General features: G+C 36.8%; 2 protein-coding genes and 1 long non-coding RNA gene across 4 annotated transcripts in view; 2 read left to right on the top strand and 1 right to left on the bottom strand.

The window, feature by feature from the left end:
* si:dkey-88n24.3 overlaps positions 1 to 2,375 on the top strand; it is a 285,177-nt gene extending 282,802 nt beyond the window's left edge. Inside the window, 2 exon segments of the long non-coding RNA NR_186752.1 lie at positions 2,193 to 2,231; positions 2,324 to 2,375. This is a non-coding gene — a long non-coding RNA (si:dkey-88n24.3).
* Positions 1 to 19,011, top strand: part of si:ch211-225k7.4 — a 494,418-nt gene that overhangs the window by 314,828 nt on the left and 160,579 nt on the right.
* The window catches only part of slc12a10.1 (solute carrier family 12 member 10, tandem duplicate 1), a 98,686-nt gene that overhangs the window by 69,045 nt on the left and 10,630 nt on the right, over positions 1 to 19,011 (bottom strand). The gene's annotated exons all lie outside the window — the stretch shown is intronic.

The raw sequence follows: 19,011 nt of genomic DNA on the forward strand, positions 1-19,011 counted from the left end.
CGAAGACATAACATAGCACAACTAAACTTAATGAACTAGACAGCAGTAGACCTGCAATTTCTGTGTGATGTGAGGCAAAATGGACTCTATTGTGGTGGAACGCGTTCTTGTGCAAATCAAATCGGCATTATAGGCATGCTCCTAGTAAGTAGTTATATCTTTATAACAATCCCTACAAGCTACAAACAGCAGGGGAGTTCTCGAGATCTACCTGAGCTCAAACTCCCCTCTCGGCCTGTAAATGGGAGGGAGCTCCAAGCTCGAGGATCTTATGAGCTCAGGGCTTTCTCCTGGGACAGCAAGCCAAACAAGCTTTATAATCAATCATCAGCTAAATGTGAACTCTTGAAAGTGCTAAATGTAAATGTGAACTGCCAATTTTCCTGGCATATGTTTTACATGTGAATACGCTTCCCGCTACTGTGCCACCCCTCATGTAATTTCTAAAAAATATTTATTTTTGTAACACTAATGTTTTGTTTCCTAGCTAGCTGACTAGTGGACAACAAAAGAGATTTTCACCCCCTAAATCAATTCTGTAATCATTTAATTTCTCACTTCCCTGCTGAAAAATCTAGCTTAAACCAGCCTAGGCTGGTTGGCTGGTTTAAGAGGGGTTTTGGCCACTTCCAGGCTGATTTCCAGCCATTTCCAGCCTGGTCTTAGCTGGTCCGGCTGGAAATTGACCAGCCAAATTCAGCTAAAACCAGCTTGACCAGCCTGGTTTAAGATGGATATAGCTGGTTTTGGCTGGACTCCCAGCTTGGCTAGGCTGGTCAAGCTAGTTTTAGCTGGTCATCTCCCAGCCTGACCAGCTAAGACCAGGCTGGAAATGGCTGGAAACCAGCCTGGAAGTGGCCAAAACCCCTCTAAAACCAGCCTGGTCAACCAGCTAAAACCAGCCAACCAGCTTAGGCTGGTTTAAGCTGGATTTTTCAGCAGGGTTGTTTTGAACCTGTTTGAGTTTCTTTGTACTGCTTAACATAACCCTGCTGAAAGGCTGGTTGGCTGGTTTAAGGTGGTTGAACAGCCTGGTTTTCGAGGGGTTTGGGCCATTTAGCTGGTCAGGACATAGCTGGTTTTAGCTGGTCATCTCCAAGCCTGACCAGTTGAGACCCAGCTGGAAATGGCTTGAAACCTGCCTGGAAATGACCAAAACCCATCTAAAACCAGCTTAGGCTGGTTTAAGCTGTTTTTTTCAGTAGGGAAGGGAAGCTGTTTTGAATAATGTTGGCATAGCAAGTAGGACGGGGCTGAGATATTTGGGAGAGGTGCGAGGCCTGTGGCACGGGTGTTAGCATGACCTGAGTGCTACATTGGTCTTGATTCCCACAGAGCAGCTTTTCTCAGTCCTGGCCCTCGTGCCATGGTGTTGGATATTTTGCATGTTTCTCTTATTTAACACAGCTGATTTACATAACCAGCTCGTTAGAAGAGCTCCATGCATGATCTGTGTTCTGACTGACACAGTCCCAATGCAGTGTGCATTGTTCCCTAGCTCCTTATCCTTCATTCCTCTCTACCTTCTCATGAGAAACCCTTATTTCACTTCAGAATACCCATTCATGGATTTACACATTTGACCGTGTAGCTATAAATGTAAATATCAGCAGAGAAACAGCCATTTCAAAACACAATTGTGTAGTTAGGACACAATATGGATGTTGGGCTGATGGGGGCATATAATTCATGTGAAATATTGTGTTGTAGGGAAAATCATGCTGTCAGTCACAGGATCATTGAAGGTGAAGAACATGGAAAGTAAATAAAAACAGATGCAAATGTTGAGTTGGATTTTACCTGTGAAGCCGTTACGGAAATATGAATTATCGAACATACAGACTCAACTCTCTTCCACATTTAAATGAACACACTTGCATAATAGTACATAATTACACAGAGAGGACATATGCAAAAACATGTGAAAGAGGAAGAAAATGAACAAGGCCTTTGTTTAGAGTAATAAACAAATAGTTTGATGTGATGAATAAAGGATTAGAGCGGATATAGAATAATCACATTGTCTGAAGCTGCAGACAGAAACATCAGACTGAGGACAGAAACACACCAACTCTGAGGTAAGAACTACTCACGTCTACAGTATTTACACACAAACACACTTCAGACATATAATGCTAATGATTATGAATCTTGTTACGAAGCTAAAATGTTTTGTCAATGTATTTCTTCAGAAATGGCTCAGACTCTATATTTCCCTCTTCTCCTCATTGGTGAGTGTGTTTGTAGTTTTATTTATGGTTTATAGTTTCATTAGGTTTGACTCTGTTCTGAAAAGCATTAAAGTAAAGTGTCTCTTTCACAGCTCTCTGCTCCATATCTGAATGTGTTCAGCGTCAGTATCACTTTATAAATGAGAACAAGACCTGGACTGAAGCTCAGAGTTACTGCAAAGGGAAATACACAGATCTGGCCACTGTTGACAACATGAACGACATGATCCAGCTGAACAAGAGTGTGAATGTGAATCATGGACGTGTCTGGATTGGTCTTCAGAAGAAGAGTGTTTATAATTGGCATTGGTCTTCAGGTGATTCTACACTGTTTCTGAATTGGGGATCTGGACAACCAAACAGCAGTCATGATTGTGCTTATATAATAAATGGACTGTGGTATGTTTGGTCATGTAGTACCATCTCATCCTTCATCTGCTACAATAGTGAGTACAAACCCCTACAATAACAAACATTCATTAACTAAAGATAATTCAAATGAAAAGTAAATGTATCAAGAGTAAACATTATACATTAGTGTAAAAAAATACAAACGAATACAAACGAGTAATGTTTTACATACATCTGAAATAAGGTTGAATTGTGGTATTTCAGCTCTTAATGTAATGACCTCAAATCCCATTGTAATATTCATAAATATATATTAAAAAACACTGTAAAAATAGTCATTTGCTTAATAGTCAATGCAATAATAATGTTAACTTGATGTATTATTGTTTTCTATTTAATTTTCTTAAAGTGAGCACAGGACTGGTGTTTGTCAATCAGAACATGAACTGGAGAGATGCTCAGAAATATTGCAGACAGAATCACACTGATCTGGTCAGTGTGAGGAACCAGAATGAGAATCAACAACTGGAGAAGTTCATTAATGACAGAAACTCATCTAGATCTGCAGTCTGGATCGGTCTGTTCAGAGACTCATGGCAGTGGTCAGATCAGAGCAACTCCTCATTCAGATACTGGGATACCATTGAACCAAATAATAGTGGAGGTCATGAAAACTGCACAGTGCTAAAGGAGAACACTCAGGGACATTGGGCAGATGTTCCTTGTGCCTGGCAGTATCCTTTTATATGTCATGAAGGTGAGCAGATCCTCCAAACACACTCAATCCATCATCAGCTCCAGATCTCTTAAAGTTGACTCTACATGTCTGACATGTCAAATTCCTCCACAGTGTTTGTTCTGCATGTTGTTGTTGATCAGTCTCTCTCTAGTTTCTGCTTTGTTTTGTGTCCAGATAAACTGATTGTGATCCAGCAGAATCTGTCGTGGTCTGAAGCTCTGAGATACTGCAGACAGCATCATGTGGATCTGGTCTCGGTTCAGTCAGTGGAGACGCAGCGTCGTGTGATGAACGTGGTTAAACTGGCGTCTACTGAGGCGGTGTGGTTGGGTTTACGTCACTCCTGCGCTTTGGGCATCTGGTTCTGGGTGAGTGGACAGACCGTGTGCTATCAGAACTGGGCTCCAGGGAACGGCACATCAGAGGAGGACTGTGAGCCCACAGTGAGATCTGGAGCAGTTCAGTCTGGAGGAAATCAGACCTGGATCAGCCGTCCTGAAACTGACCGACTCAACTTCATCTGCAGAAACTATTAAGGATGAAGGGCCTGAAGATGTTTCTGTTTAAAAGTAAGAATGTTCAAGTTCTTGTATTGTTTTAATTGCTTACGTCTAGATAACCGAATTTTTATCTTTAAAACAAATGGAAAATTGTTATTCTTTTAAAATACCTATATACAATATGTTTTAAAGACCTCATGAAACTCAACTCAATTTCAGTCTTCGGTTTAAAGCAATAGTTTACCCAATACTTAAAAATGACCACATAATTTACCCACTGTTAAGCCATCCTCAACGTATTTGGCCTTTTTTCTGTTAGACAAACAGCTGGAGTTTTACATTTTATCCTTCCTCCTTCATTCTGTATAAAAATCTTTTATCAAACTAACTGATATGCCTCCAGGGGGTTAACACATGTCTCATGAAGCAGCTCCATGTGTTTTTATATCAAAGATATTGCCAATTATTAAATTATAAACTCCAATCAATTTATGTTTTGCGTGACTGACATATATAACAAATAACATAAGGGGAATTCATAGAGGAACTACCGGAAATAGATCTTGCGGGATCCACCTACCACATAATTTGTTCATCACACAAATCAATGACAAACAAGAAATCACTTGGCCTGGCAATACTGTATAATCTCATTCAGTATATTACTCTAACAATGGCTACCTGTCCTATGTCTTATACGTCAGTCACGCAAAATGTGCATTTGGCCTCCCCCATTAGCTGTGAATGTGAATTATTTGTGTTGAATATTTGTTAAAAACCCATAGATCTGCTTCAGAAGACATGTGTTAAACCCCTGGCAGCATTTGGAAGCTTTAAAATAAAAGTCACCATGAGGGTGAGTACATTATAGGCTAATTTTTTGGGTAACCAATAGCCGCATTTCCACTATCAGGCCATTGCGAGCCAGGGCTTATATCGGGCCAGGCCGGGCCAATCGCCTGGGAGGTTGAGCAGTGAGGCCGAAATCATGTCGCGTTTCCACTGTGGGGCTAGTAGCTTGCAGCGCGTCAGCAAACCCCGCCCCCAGAACATCCCCTGAATCGAACGTCACTCAAACCGCCCACTTCAGCGAGAATCATGCAGATAAAGCACATCATCACGAAACTATTAAAATTAGGACAACCAAAACAAACAAATGACACGTTACTGTACAGTAGTACAGCATGTCTATACGCACATGCCTGTGTGTTTTCATTCATCATATTCATTTACTTGCCGACCGACTGGCATCGAAATCCAGTGGTCTCGCCACCAACGGAGGGACCCGCAGCACAGGGAGCGCACACATCCATAATATAACACCACATATATAAAATTCTCCGTTAATAACTCGATATAAAATGTATTTTATAACATCCTCAGTTAGACAGACGCTGTCCAACATGCATCCCAAATGCTCCGGAGAGAACTGAAACATGATTTTTTTTTCCCCTATAGGCTTTATGACACTTAATGGATGATTCCCTTTATTTAAAGATGTTGCTTATTATATCTTAAGTAAAGGAAAGTGTTCAGTGTTTCAGCACATAAGAGCAGCACGTAATAAAATACAGCCTGTATTTCGTTGCGCTCAGCAGCTATGCACTAATAAAGCTTTATGTATTTAAAATTTCCTTTTTTAATTTTACCACGTCATATAAAAACAAACACACTTGTTTGAGGACACAGAACACATTTTGAATTTGCAGTTTTCCCCGTCAAAAAAGTGCTGCGCCGCTGCAGACAGAAAAAAAAGGTTGCCTAGTTTCTGCGTTCACTCACCCCGAAAATGCTCTATTTGCATGATTTGATTAATATCATCGTATCCAAATACTTTATAAATAATATTTAAAACATTCTCCGGTGTTTATTTATTTATTTTTTAGAAAATCTTTTTTTCAAAGAGTCTTTTTTGAAAAATGAAAGTTTAATATAAATTTGAAACAGTTTGATATAGTACCTAATTGTTATAGCTATAGCTTTTGTTAGTTTTATATTGGTTTATTTATTTAATGTGATTTTATTATAGGCCTATCTGATATTTGTAATTCTTTAAATTATTTAGCTTAGGCTATTTTATCTCGATATGACACTATTGTTTTGAGCTGTTTTATAGTGTATTATCTCCAAAATAAATTAAAACAATAAAAAGAAAACAAAAAAGCCGCTCGTGGCATCAACAGAGCTATGAATGGAGCGCTCTTTTCCTCGGTCTCACACACGCACAGGCATCTAAACGTGCAAAAACACACTTATTAAACTTAACAAAACCTCTTGAAATCCTTTACTGTCTGCTGTGTCTTTAATATGGTGTACAGATTAGTATGCGTTATTGAAACATCAAAGAGATGCAGCAAAGAAAAGTGACTTATTAAAACTATCATTTTATGCAACAACCTTACATCTAAAAGAGAAACATAAGGGCGATCATATGCAAAAAAGACCCCAGCCTATAATTTGTTCCAGATGTTTTCTTTATCTTATTTATTTATTTGTTATGTGTTTGGCTCATGTACTCGTGTGCGATCGGAAAACTGTGCCCGCCTCTCCTTTCACTCTGCCCCGAAGCCCCGGCTGGCCCTCTTTGGCCCAAGGTATTCGGCGGAACGAAAAAGGCTGGCCGCTGGCCCCAAGAAAGTCCCGCTTTGGCCCGATTAGGCCCCGGAAGTGACAGTGGAAACGCCACTGGCCTTGGCTCGCTCGCTTTAGGCGCGATAGTGGAAACGTGGCTAATGAGTTTGTTACATGAAACAATCCAATGTACAAACATGAAACAATCCAATGTACATGCTGTAAATTAGAGAATGATTTAAGAATGTGGCATCATTGACTACTTAAAAGAACAAAAAATCCACTGTTGATTTCATGGGATCTTGGTTGTCTGGTGGTGTAGGGTCTTTGTTTAAACACATTGTTACAAATTACTAGGGCTGTCCCTGTCTAAAGCTGGGGTCACACTAGAGTTTGAGCTTGCGAAATTCTGTCGTACAGTGCTGTGAAAAGGGGAGAGATTAAACAAGATGATTAGACATTTAAAAAAGTGAGCAATATTTGTCTATATTTAACATTTTTGGCCAGAGAAGTCATGCTATGATCTTCTGTTGGTCTTATGGAGTCAAGTGATGCAATTTTGCAGGTCAGAGTTCACCAAGCTTGAACTTTCCGACGCAGCAAAATTTGAAACTTGATGCAAGACTTTGCGTTTCTTGTCTGACGCATTTACGTGCGTATGAATGGAAGTCTATGGGGAGAAAAGTGCAGTGTAACCGCAGCTTTTTCTCAACCATTAGCTGTTCAATAAAGCAATGTCAACTAATCTTTGGTTTCATCCATTCATTTTCTCGTCGGCTTAGTCCCTTTATTAATCCGGGATTGCCACAGCAGAATGAACCGCCAACTTATCCAGCAAGTTTTTACGCAGCGGATACCCTTTCAGCTGCAACCCATCTCTGGGAAACATCCACACACACATTCACACACACACACTCATACACTACGCACAACTTAGCCTACCCAATTCACCTGTACCGCATGTCTTTGGAGTGTGGGGGAAACCGGAGCACTCGGAGGAAACCCACACAAACGCAGGGAGAACATGCAAAGTCCACACAGAAACGCCAACAGCGCCGAGGCTCGACTCAGCGACCTTCTTGCATTGAGGCGACAGCACTAACTACTGCGCCACTGCTTCGCCCCTAATCGTTGGTTTATTAATTTTTTAATGTAATTATTAATGGGAATGTCATTTGTAACATGTTTAAGGTTGTACATGTGTTTTATGTTGTACAAAAATACCATAAAAACAAATGATAAAATTCGACATTAAAAACTTTGCAGCAGGTCTCCCAATGGATAGCGTCATCCTGGGAAAGGAGCACTCACAGCACCTGGATGCAATTAGACTGATCACCAACACCTGAGACTCATTTCACTAAACCCTTTTCAAGAGTTCACACTTAGCTGATGATTGATAGTAAAGCTAGTTTGGCGTGCTGTCCCGGGAGAGAGCCCTGAGCTTATAAGATCCTCGAGCCCTGGGCTCCCTCCCGTTGCAAGACAAGAGGGGAGTTTGAGCTCAGGTAGATCTCGATGACTCCCCCTCTTGCTTATTGTAGCTAAGCGTCACATATGTATGCTGAAAGGTGTACTCAGAGTTTAGCTAAAGTATTTGGATTAATTGTTTAGAGTGCTTGTTTTTGAACTGTGGGAGGAAACCGGAGGACCCGGGGAAAACCCACGTGATCACGAGGAGAACGAGCAAACTCCACACAGAAATGCCGTCTGGTTTGGAAAGGAATTAAACCAGGGGCATTCTTGCTGTCAGGCAACAGCGCTAATCGCTGGCCACCGTGACGCCCGTTTGAAAGGAGGGAAAGTAGGGTTGGGTGGGGGGATTTCTTCAAGACGAAGATATTGAGATGAGAAAAGTCTGGTTATTTATAGTGAGTTAAGGATCGTCTGATAGGATAATCAGTCATTAGCTAAAGTTGGAACAGCTGCAAACAATCATAAGCACGTGATCCTCTCGAAATTTGTTTATGAATAAACTTCACTTAAAAAGAGCCACAGCAAAGACGGGGTGAGAAGCCGCTTTGCCAACATAACTTTTAAATGATAGGATTATGGAACAATGGGAAGAAAATGGCATTGAGCATTGATGAATATTTATTAATAAAATAAAAGATTAAGGTTCACACAAATTACAACTTAATAAATTAAAACAAATATATCACAATGTGACACTTTGATAGTCTGGTAGGCCTTAGGGAAAAAGTCAATCCAAAAACAATCCAAACAAAATAGTCTTACCTTAGCTTTGAAATACTTGTGTCGTATGTGTTGTAAGTCTCACATATAATAATTTCAACTTATTTTAACTAAAACAAGTACCAGGAAGATACAAAAAAGGTTTAAGAGAAATATTGTTGAAAAGTGTAAACCTGTTCAGGATGAAGGACAAGACCACAAACTAAACATCAATTGAAAACAAAAGAAATCATTGTTTATAGACATCTAATAATAGCCACTAGGCCTAAACATGAGCCTTTAAATGAAATGTGAATTAAAATAAGTTTTAATGTGTCACCAAACAAACAGCCTGTGGGCTACTTTAAATAATACACATAACTGAAATATAACTAACACACTGAAACATTGTATGTATGGGCAATTATACCTGACCATCTCGGTTGTCATTTTCAGCTTAGTCCCTTATTTATCAGGGGTCAACACAGTGGATATTGTCGGCTATATATCGATATATCGGCATAGTGTTGATCTTACCCATTCCTCTGCAGGCCGCTCATCTTACAAATACCACCAGTTTTCTTAAGACACCTAATAATAGATCAACAGAGGCCTCAACTATGTTTACTATGACCATTTTAAAAATAAAAAAGCTTCAGATATTGTGGATAGGGTTGCCACCCGTCCCTTAAAATATGTAATAGTCCTGTATTTAAGAATGAAATTGCGCGTCCTGTTTTGAATCAATACGGGACGGGTTTTGTCTCATAATTTTATAATTCTTTAAAAGTAGCTTTTCATGCAAATCATCCCACACGCATTTACTGAAGATACCTCATTTCCTACTTTTGATTGGGTAGTACCTGATGTCATCGTTAGTTTAATTTTAAATTAGGTTCATTGGTATTTTCTCATCTCCTCTAGGTTACAGCAGCTGAGTTAAGGCAAGTGTACCAAACTATTAAACATAACGTCAGCTAAATCAGTGCTGGAGAGTTGTAAAAAAGAAAGACTAACTGCATCTGTTTACACAGATTGCAATAAAAGACAGTTTATTTTAATTTCCAAGTGGTTATACTTTCGAGAAAACATATTTTAAGTTGCGATTTTACCACCACTGGGTCTAGGCCCCCAAAGAATAATGGCCCCCGCTGCACCTAGTTGTGGACACAACTGTGTTGCTGGACTCCTGGACAGTGTAGGTGTATTTACAGTATGCAGCACCAGCATTCAACACCTCATTGGAAATTTGCCCTGTGATTTTATTTATTCATTTTCTTTTTTTATTAATCAAGGGTTCCCACTGCGGAATGAACTTATCCAGCACATATTTTTTGCAGCAGATACCCTTTCAGCCACAACCCAACACTGGGAAACACCCACACACACTCTTGCACGCACGCACACACACACACACACACACACACACACTACGGCCAATTTGGCTTATTCAATTCCCCTATAGCACATGTGTTTGGACTGTTGGGGGGAAACTTGATCACCCAAAGGAAACCCATGCCAATATGAGGATGTTTTTTTGACAGTTTTGGCAATAAACCGGAAAGTGAAGGATTTCCAATATCCATCAAAAATCAGTGACAAGATATTCTACAAAACGTATCCAGGATTTTATGTCAAATGTGTGTGTGGTCATCACTGTTTTTTTTTTTTTTCTTGTATTATCTGTCTAGGGGTCGTGACTATAACCATGTGATGAATATGTATAGTGATAATTATGTTAAAAATGCCAAAATGGTGGAATTTTTTTTGTTAAAAAAAATCAAATCTATTGTTTGCAGTGATAACATGTATTTGTGTACCCATTGTGTTCAGACTTGTAATTCTTCCATGATGCATGAACTATTTTAATGACAAATAAAAAATCTTACAATTCTCATCTGTTTTGTTAAATTTTATTTCAAGATAGTAATACAAACATACATAAACAATTAAAAATCCAACCAGCGACTGCTAACGTGAGTCGGCGAATTAAACATGTCCTCATCTAGCAGTTGTGTCCTCTGATGTGTTTTTCTCTATTTACGACTTTTTTTAGGAGGCAGAGTCTGCTAATCATCGTCAATAGGTTTGTTTTTAGTAATAATAAACATTACTAAAAGTAATAATCTTGCTCCTAACGTGTTGGTTTGGTACAGTCGAAAAAGGAATGTTCAATTCTGCGCATGCTTGAAGAAACTCTGTCCACCCTTTAGGTCTTCTGTCAGCCCGTACTTGATTCAGTGCTGCAACGTTGTTTATTAAATCAGGCATGTGTGAATCAGGTATGGTTCTTCCCTTAAACACAAACTCACCAGACTCAGACCAGGAGCTGAGATCTTTAGCGTCAGACATTTTGTCTAATATATACTTGCTGTTTTTTACCCGTTATGTTGGTATGTTCTTCAGACATCACAAATCATCATTGGACTTGTATTCAGTATGTTTCGACAGTTAACTTTATGATGGTGCTCAGGGGTTGGTAGCGAGAGTCTTAAAACACTACTCTTACGATCGCCAAGCTTAACGATTGTTAAATATCTGGTTAAGATGTTTGAGTAAAGTTTGACTCTTTCACGTTGATACAAATCAGTCCTGAGTAAAATATTTCTTATAGCCGTATAAAGATCGATCTCATTGACCTGTTGAATGTTCTCGCGAGCGCTTGTTGTTTGTATTTTATCCAGCTGATTCTGAGGTACGAGATACATTTTCTTAGCATACTCCATCCTTTACCCCCGCATGGACGCGATCAAGCTTAAAATAAATGGTACAGCGATGCTTTGGAGCGCTAAAAGAAATCCACCAGTCTGATTAAAGACTTTTTTTTCCTAGCCACTATGTTGATTTTTTTTTTTTTTTTATTAGCAAGGAATTTTATCTCTGCCCTCTTCTTTATCAACTTTTTGTATTGCTGTTTGTTGATTGGAATATCTCCGTATAGGATGTTGAGAGCGAGCTCACACAGCGCTAAAATGAGATCACCAGACTCTGACTGTAGATTAAGTCGTCTTTGTTTAGGACTAGATTTACAGTAGGTGAGAGTTTAAAGTGGCTATTAACGCCGCGGCTGGTACCGCCGCCGTTTGAAATAGGTGCCGCTCTGTTTTTAGTGTATGACCGCAGTTTGTGAATGAGCCGCCAGGGGGCGCAAAGGGACGGGATGCGAACGGACAGAAATAGCCCATACAGCTACTGTGCTTGTAAATGATATTAAACAATAAGTCAAAGCATTATAATTCCTTCATTAATCATTTAAAATTTGTTAACACGCTTTTAAGTGCAAAAGTTTTAAGTTGTAAACTTTTTAAGTGCAAAGAGGATTCGTTTTGGAAAATAGAATTGAAGAAGTAAAAGACAACTAAAATGAAAGCACAAACATTTAGTACAAATAAGTAGTCTTAAATAAATAAATAAATAAATAAAGCAGCCTAAATATAGAAAGATGTTCAGTGTTTGCTATTTTGATAGGACTAAGACAAGACATTTTCATTTGTTTTTTTTCTGTTTTTATTTCCATTTTCGTTGTTGATTATATTTTACTATCTCATTTATGTCTCAACAATTGTACATAAACGAATTATAAACGAATAATGAAAATAAATGAATAATGAAAATAGGCCTAAATAAATTATTTATTTAAAGACATTGCCGTACAGTACGTGAAACACTGAGAAAAATAAATTGACCTACCTTAAGCAGATCACTAAAAGTATAATAAAATTATTTTTGCCGCAGGACATAAATTAAGTCTTGCAGGTTTATTTTTAATAATTTAGTTTCAGTTCTGTTCAGTTTTTTTTTTTTTTTTCAAAACGTCAATGTTCTCCTTTAAAGTAGCTATAACTGTTGTTTTTTGTTTTTTTTTTACTTATGGCTCAGTATGTTTTGTATTTTAACTTCATATTCAGTCACCTTGCATATGTGTGTGAAATATAATGCCGCATAACCGCGGAAAAAGAAGAAAAAGCTGTCAAAGGTTAGAGCTAATTCATCAAAATAAGCTATATTGAAATACAGCATTTATGTTAATACAGGCAGAGTGTGAACAAACTCAAGGCTAAGATATGCGCTTGCCTTTTAATGCATTTGCTGCCTTTTTATAGGCTAAAGGCAACTATGTATAATATTGTTTTTTTTTTTCTTGTTTTTTTTTGTATGGTAAAGGACAATACACATTATGTTATTGATGTAAACTTAGGCTAAAACTTACCATTGATAAACGTGACCTACCTCAAGCAGATCACTTAAAGTATAAAAAAATAAAGTAGGCTATATATATATATTCTTAATAAACTTCACAGCCACAAATATAAAAACAACTTGTATTAAAACTGGGCGAGGATTAGAAAGAATACGATGCTTGTTATATATAATTTAAATTTTGATTCCAATTTCTGCAAGCACATTTTTTCACTCGCTACTCTGCCAGAAACTTCGCCGCCGGAGAGCACCTCAATAATGTAAACATTTGTTTAAAGATGGAGCGCAAGATGTGCCGAGTGTCAACATGTGAAGAACGATGGCAAAGCTAAGTGTGATTATTGTAATAAACTAAGTTATAGCAGAGTCCCGACCAACAGGACTAAGCATATGCGGTTGGCTCATTCTTCACGAATATAGAATTAAAATAATGGCGCGTTAGGTTCACTAAGCAGCGCATTCTCTCCGCCTCATCGTTTAACCAGCGGGACACGCTGCTGAAGCAGGAGAGACACTCCGTCATTCATAATCTTAGCTGATGTATCGGAGTCGAAAGAATATATCAAAGAGGAATTTTCTTTTAACAGTCCCGATATGTTTAATCTTTTTATTTTTATTTTTTCGTGTCATTTCTCTTCAGCAAATTAGATATTTTTTAAAGCTGCTTGATTCTTTTAAAACCGAAAGCAGAGCCCATGGTGTTTTTTCCATAATACTCCTTTATGAATGTTTTAATTTTTTTATTAAAGTCTTTAATGTGCTTTTTGATAGTTTTATTTTATTTCAAGCAGCTTCTAAATGCGAATTTATCCTCAAAACTTGGCATGAGAGCGATGCAAGTCATGTGTGGCATAATTGCCTTTTTTCCCTGCGCGTGCGAGATCAATTTCTGATCTTTTTGCAACTAAAATGAAAGCATAAACATTCAGTACAAATAAGTAGTCTTAAATAAATAAATAAATAAATAAAGCAGTCTTTTAACCTAAATATAGAGAGATGTTCAGTGTTTGCTATTTTGACAGGACTAAGACAAGACATTTTCATTTGTTTTTATTTCTGTTTTTACTTACATTTTCGTTGTTGATTATAGTTTACTATCTCGTTTTATGTCTCAACAATTGTAGATAATAATAAACGAATAATGAAAATTAATGAATAATGAAAATAGGCCTAGATATATTATTTATTTAAAGACATTGCTGACATTGAGCTTAAGTTGAATGCAGCTTCAGCAAAAGCAAAAAATAATAATAATAATTTGACCTATTTTAAGCAGATTATAATAAAAAATATTTTTGCCGCAGGACATAAATTAAGTCTAGCCTAGGCTATTTTCACATTTGAGGTGCTTTATTGGCATGACAAGTAACTGTACATTCGTTTTGCCAAAGCAGTGCGCGTCTCACAAACAAGACAGTGCAAAAAGGGCAGTAGTGCAAACAAATATGAAAATAACATATAATAAAAAAATGATTAATAAAAATAAAAATAGAATAAAAAATAAAAATATAATAATAAAAATAAAAATAGATTTTTGATAACATTAAACAGGAAAAAGGTAATAATAGTAGCCTATTATCAAAAGTAAGTCCACATAAAGAGTTCCAGTAGTATTTGTGTGTTGGAGACAGGAGCGGGTATTGTTGGGTGAACACACAGCAGCACACACACTCCCCCAGTAAGATGGGTTCTGTTCAACAGGGACTCAAAGTTGTTTTGTATGTGTTGGATTATCGGGTAGAATTTCTCCCGGATCTCGGAGTATTTAGTGCACTCAGGATATGCAGCTCCGTCTCAATCAGCTGCTGAGGGCACAGCCGCTTCTCCACCGGCAGCCATGTTTTTTTTTTTTTGTGCCGGCCCGTCTTTACTGCTAGCTGATGCCCGCTGCCCGCTTCTAACATGTTAGAAAATACTGCAAATCAAGCTGTCGGTATCTCCCCGCGGTTGAAATTGTTCGTTGTTCGGAAAAAAAGAAGAATAATATCAGCGCGCAGTAGTTGCTTTTTAGATTATTTAGGCCTATATTCAGCTGTTTTAATCTTGCAATTCTGATAATTAGAGATAATCTCTGTTTTTATCAACTTGTCTGTCATTTGCTACTTATTTTATTAATTTGTTGATGTTAATATACTACATAGTCTTGTATATGCATATCTAAAATCCTTTGGCATTCAAAATTTTTACCTGTCAGAGCACATTGCATATGCTTTTTTGAAATAACATTTATTTAACAAATATTTTAGCACATCGAAAGTAATTAAATTACCTGTCTTTTGATTAAAACCTTTATGCAAAAAGATCAGAAAAAAGGCAATATGCGACACATGACATGCATCGCTCTCATGCCACGTTTTGAGGATAAATTCGCTTTTAGGTGCTGCTTTGAATAAAATAAAATTATTAAAAAGCACATTAAAGACTACTTATAAAATAAAACATTCATAAAGGAGTATCTTATGAAAAAACACCAATTGACGGGCTCTGCTTTCGGTTTTAAAAGAATCAAGCAGCTTTAAAAATATAATTTGCTGAAGAGAAATGACAGGGAAAAAAGATTAAACATATCGGGACTGTTAAAAGAACATTCCTCTTTGATATATTCTTTCGACTCCGACACATCAGCTAAGATTATAAACGACGGAGTGTCTCTCCTGCTTCAGTGGCGTGTCCAGCTGGTTATAAACGAGGAGGCGGAGAGAATGCGCTCGATATATTTAAATAAAAACTAACAACGAGCTGCTTATAACGCTCAAAAAGTTAAACTCAAATGCACAACCCTTGTTGGTTGCACCTGCGGGATGCACAATGAACCTAACGCGCCATAATTTTAATTCTATATTCGTGAAGAATGAGCCAACCGCATATGCTTAGTCCTGTTGGTCGGGACTCTGTTTTATAACTTATTAGTTTATTACAATAATCACACTTAGCTTTGCCATTTTTCTTCACCACATAGCCACTCAACACATCTTGCGGTCCATCTTTAATGTTTAGATTATTGAAGGTGCTATTGACGTTTTGAGAAAAAAATTAATAGTACTGAAACTAAATTATTAAAAATAAACTTGCGGGACTTCATTTTTGTCCTGGGCAACATTATTTTTATTACACTTTAAGTGATCTGCTTGAGGTAGGTCACGTTTATCAATGGTAAGTTTTAGCCTAAGTTTACATCAATAACATAATGTGCATTGTCCTTTACCATACAAAAAAAAAAAAAAAAAAAAACATTATTATACACCAGTTGCCTGTAGGGTCCGTGTATCATCCGTTCATTTGATTATTCCTTTTATTACGGAAAACGAAACATCAGAAAAACGATGAATATTTCGTTTTTCTGTTTATTCTGTAGGCAGAAAAAACGGAAACTCATCTGTTATTCTGCTTATTAACTTAAAACGAAATATTAAAACAAACACAAAACCAAAACGAAATAATGAGTCAAAAAATGGTCCGTGTACGGTCCGTGTACGGTCCGTGTATCATCCGTTCATTTGATTATTCCTTTTATTACAGAAAACGAAACATAAGAAAAACGATGAATATTTCGTTTTTCTGTTTATTCTGTAGGCAGAAAAAACGGAAACTCATCTGTTATTCTGCTTATTAACTTAAAACGAAATATTAAAACAAACACAAAACCAAAACGAAATAATGAGTCAAAAAATGGTCCGTGTACGGTCCGTGTACATTTTGTTCATTTGTTTTCCATTTTCAAACGGAATAAAGGAAATGGAGAAAACGGCCGTTTTTTCGTTTTTCTTTTGCTCACGAGAAAACGAAAAAACGAGATTTTGGCTGGATTTTCGTTTTTTGGTTTAGGGTAGGAAAACGGATAAACGACTTTAAAATTCATTTTACACATGTAGGCAGTGCTGAAACGCCCACTTTCCTCTAATTGGTCAACCAAATCTGCGCTCGTGACGTCACCCTCAAAATAAAAGCCTTACACGCAGGCTTTTAATTATTATTATTTAATTATATATATATAAACAAAGTTTACATATTCTATCATTTGAACCACACACAGTTAGCAGGCTTATATTCATTGCGTATGTATAAATTAAATAAAAACGTAAATCAGCAGTATTCTTAGACATTTGTCATTAAAATAGGGTCATAGTTCACTGCCAAGCTTCTTGCTGCTGTGCACCTGATGCTGAGCAAAGAAAGCCATTTCCGAGCTGCACCTGGTTTACATGATTGTTTCAGAGCTATTGTAGGCCTAAATAATAGCCTACTCTGTAAAAAATAATAATTTATTATTATTATTATTATTATTACTATTATTAGGCCTATTATTATTAGTATTGTTATTATTATTATTTACTTAGTTATTCAATGGTTGTAAGAACACATTGGACCCTGCATGGGGCTATAATAAATGGTACCATTTGTTTCTATTGGATTTTCTCCTATTTTAATTTAATATATGCCTTTAGCCTATTGTAAATATTTATTTGATAATTAATACCTTTTTATTGTAACGTCAAAGTAGGCCTGTCTTATTATTATTATTTTTTTTATTAGTTTGTCGTTGTTGTTGTTATTATTATTGTAGCAGGGACATAGCCACAGGTGTGGCAGAGTGTGCTGGTGCCACCCAAAGTGGCATCTTGCACCTGAAAATAGATGCCTTCGCGCTCAAGCGCGCGCAAAAAAAAACTTGCACAGGCAAAAGTAATGATGAATGTGTTGAAGGAAAAAAAAAACATTCTAATTATTTGTTAATAAAATAGTGCAACATTATTCTCAGTCAGTGTAGGCTGAAAAAATTAAGATCGCCAGCATTTCAAGGGTGGTTTTATTTTTAGTTCATTGCTGTGACGCGCTATATTTCACTAAGGCTGCATGAGACTGCGCATCTTGCTTATTTTCTCTATTTTACATACAGAACATATACAGTCCAGGTTCTACCGTTCTAGTGAGTGTGGGGCATTGCTTTACAGTGGTAAAGTGGATTATTTCTTGGCAAATTCATAATGATTCACTTTGTTTAGTAATAAATTTCATAGTTATAAAATAACTACATTTCAAGAATATGTTAACACTTTCAACTATTTAGAATTATTTATTGCATCAAAAGTAATTTCAAAGTAACATTAAATGTACGTATAAACTGCTTAATTTGTGTGTGTAAACACCTAAGATGCAAAAAGCTTATTTAGACCAGAATAGGCCTACTAAATGCAACGGTCAATGTATGTAAACTTATGACCTAAAATGTCTTAAATGACTAAATTTAAGTCTTTTTAAGTTTTTAAATAATCTAAGTTTAACATAAATGATTTAAACTTTAAACTTCAAATTAACAGAGTATGGCAAATAAAGTGTTTATTAAATGTAGGTCAGGTGTCTATCTTAATTATAATTATTAAATATTATGACACTATAATTCAGTGTACTGGAGAGTACGCACCTTTTAATTAATTAATTTTAAATAAGTGGTTTATCCTAAATAAAATGCAATGGGATCGGTGTGCAATGAATAGTTTGAAAACCCCTGGTTCAGACTAGACGAGCTAGCTGTCTGTGCGCTGCGCTAATAACTTGGCATTTGCTCTTTTCGGTGCTGCCAGATGCATATAGTGCATAAAAAATAAAAAAGATAATTCGGTAAAGCGCGCGATGCGCGCAGAAATAAGCGCACATATATGCATATGTCGAATTAAGTTCTCTTTTTCTTTAATCAAGACTTTTCCATTCGAGGAATTACAGTTATTAATAGCTTAGTCCTTATAAACGATCAGTTCATAAAATACACAATTTACGGATCAATGAAGAATAAGAAGAATATGCAACGCATTATGATCCTTGAATGATCAGAGCGCATTTATATAAACTATATATTTTATATAATCCATAAATATTAAAAAACATTATACATTTAAAGTAATGGAACATTATATGTAATAAAATCTAAACTATTATTTAGGCTACAGGCTAAATAAAGGCGCCTTTTCGGGGCTGTTCATCGCGTGCGTCAAAGAAAAGACATGACACAATCTCTATAAAAACTTGTTGTTTATTTACAATATCTAAAGGGATATAAAACATCTAACATGCATCTCCATTCTCAACGAGTTTCTGTGTTCTGCATCCTTCACAGACCGAGGTCTCATTCTGAGGTAATCTGTAAATATTCTCATTTGGTTCTGGCACATTCTTGATTAAAGGTGAAACTGACCGGCGCAACGGATGATTTGTCATAGGGTGACTACAGTTATAATACAGGTTATGG

This window comes from Danio rerio, chromosome 7 (genome assembly GCF_052040795.2).
Source record: "Danio rerio strain M-AB ecotype USA chromosome 7, GRCz13ab, whole genome shotgun sequence".
In the NCBI taxonomy this organism is placed as follows: Eukaryota; Metazoa; Chordata; class Actinopteri; order Cypriniformes; family Danionidae; genus Danio; species Danio rerio.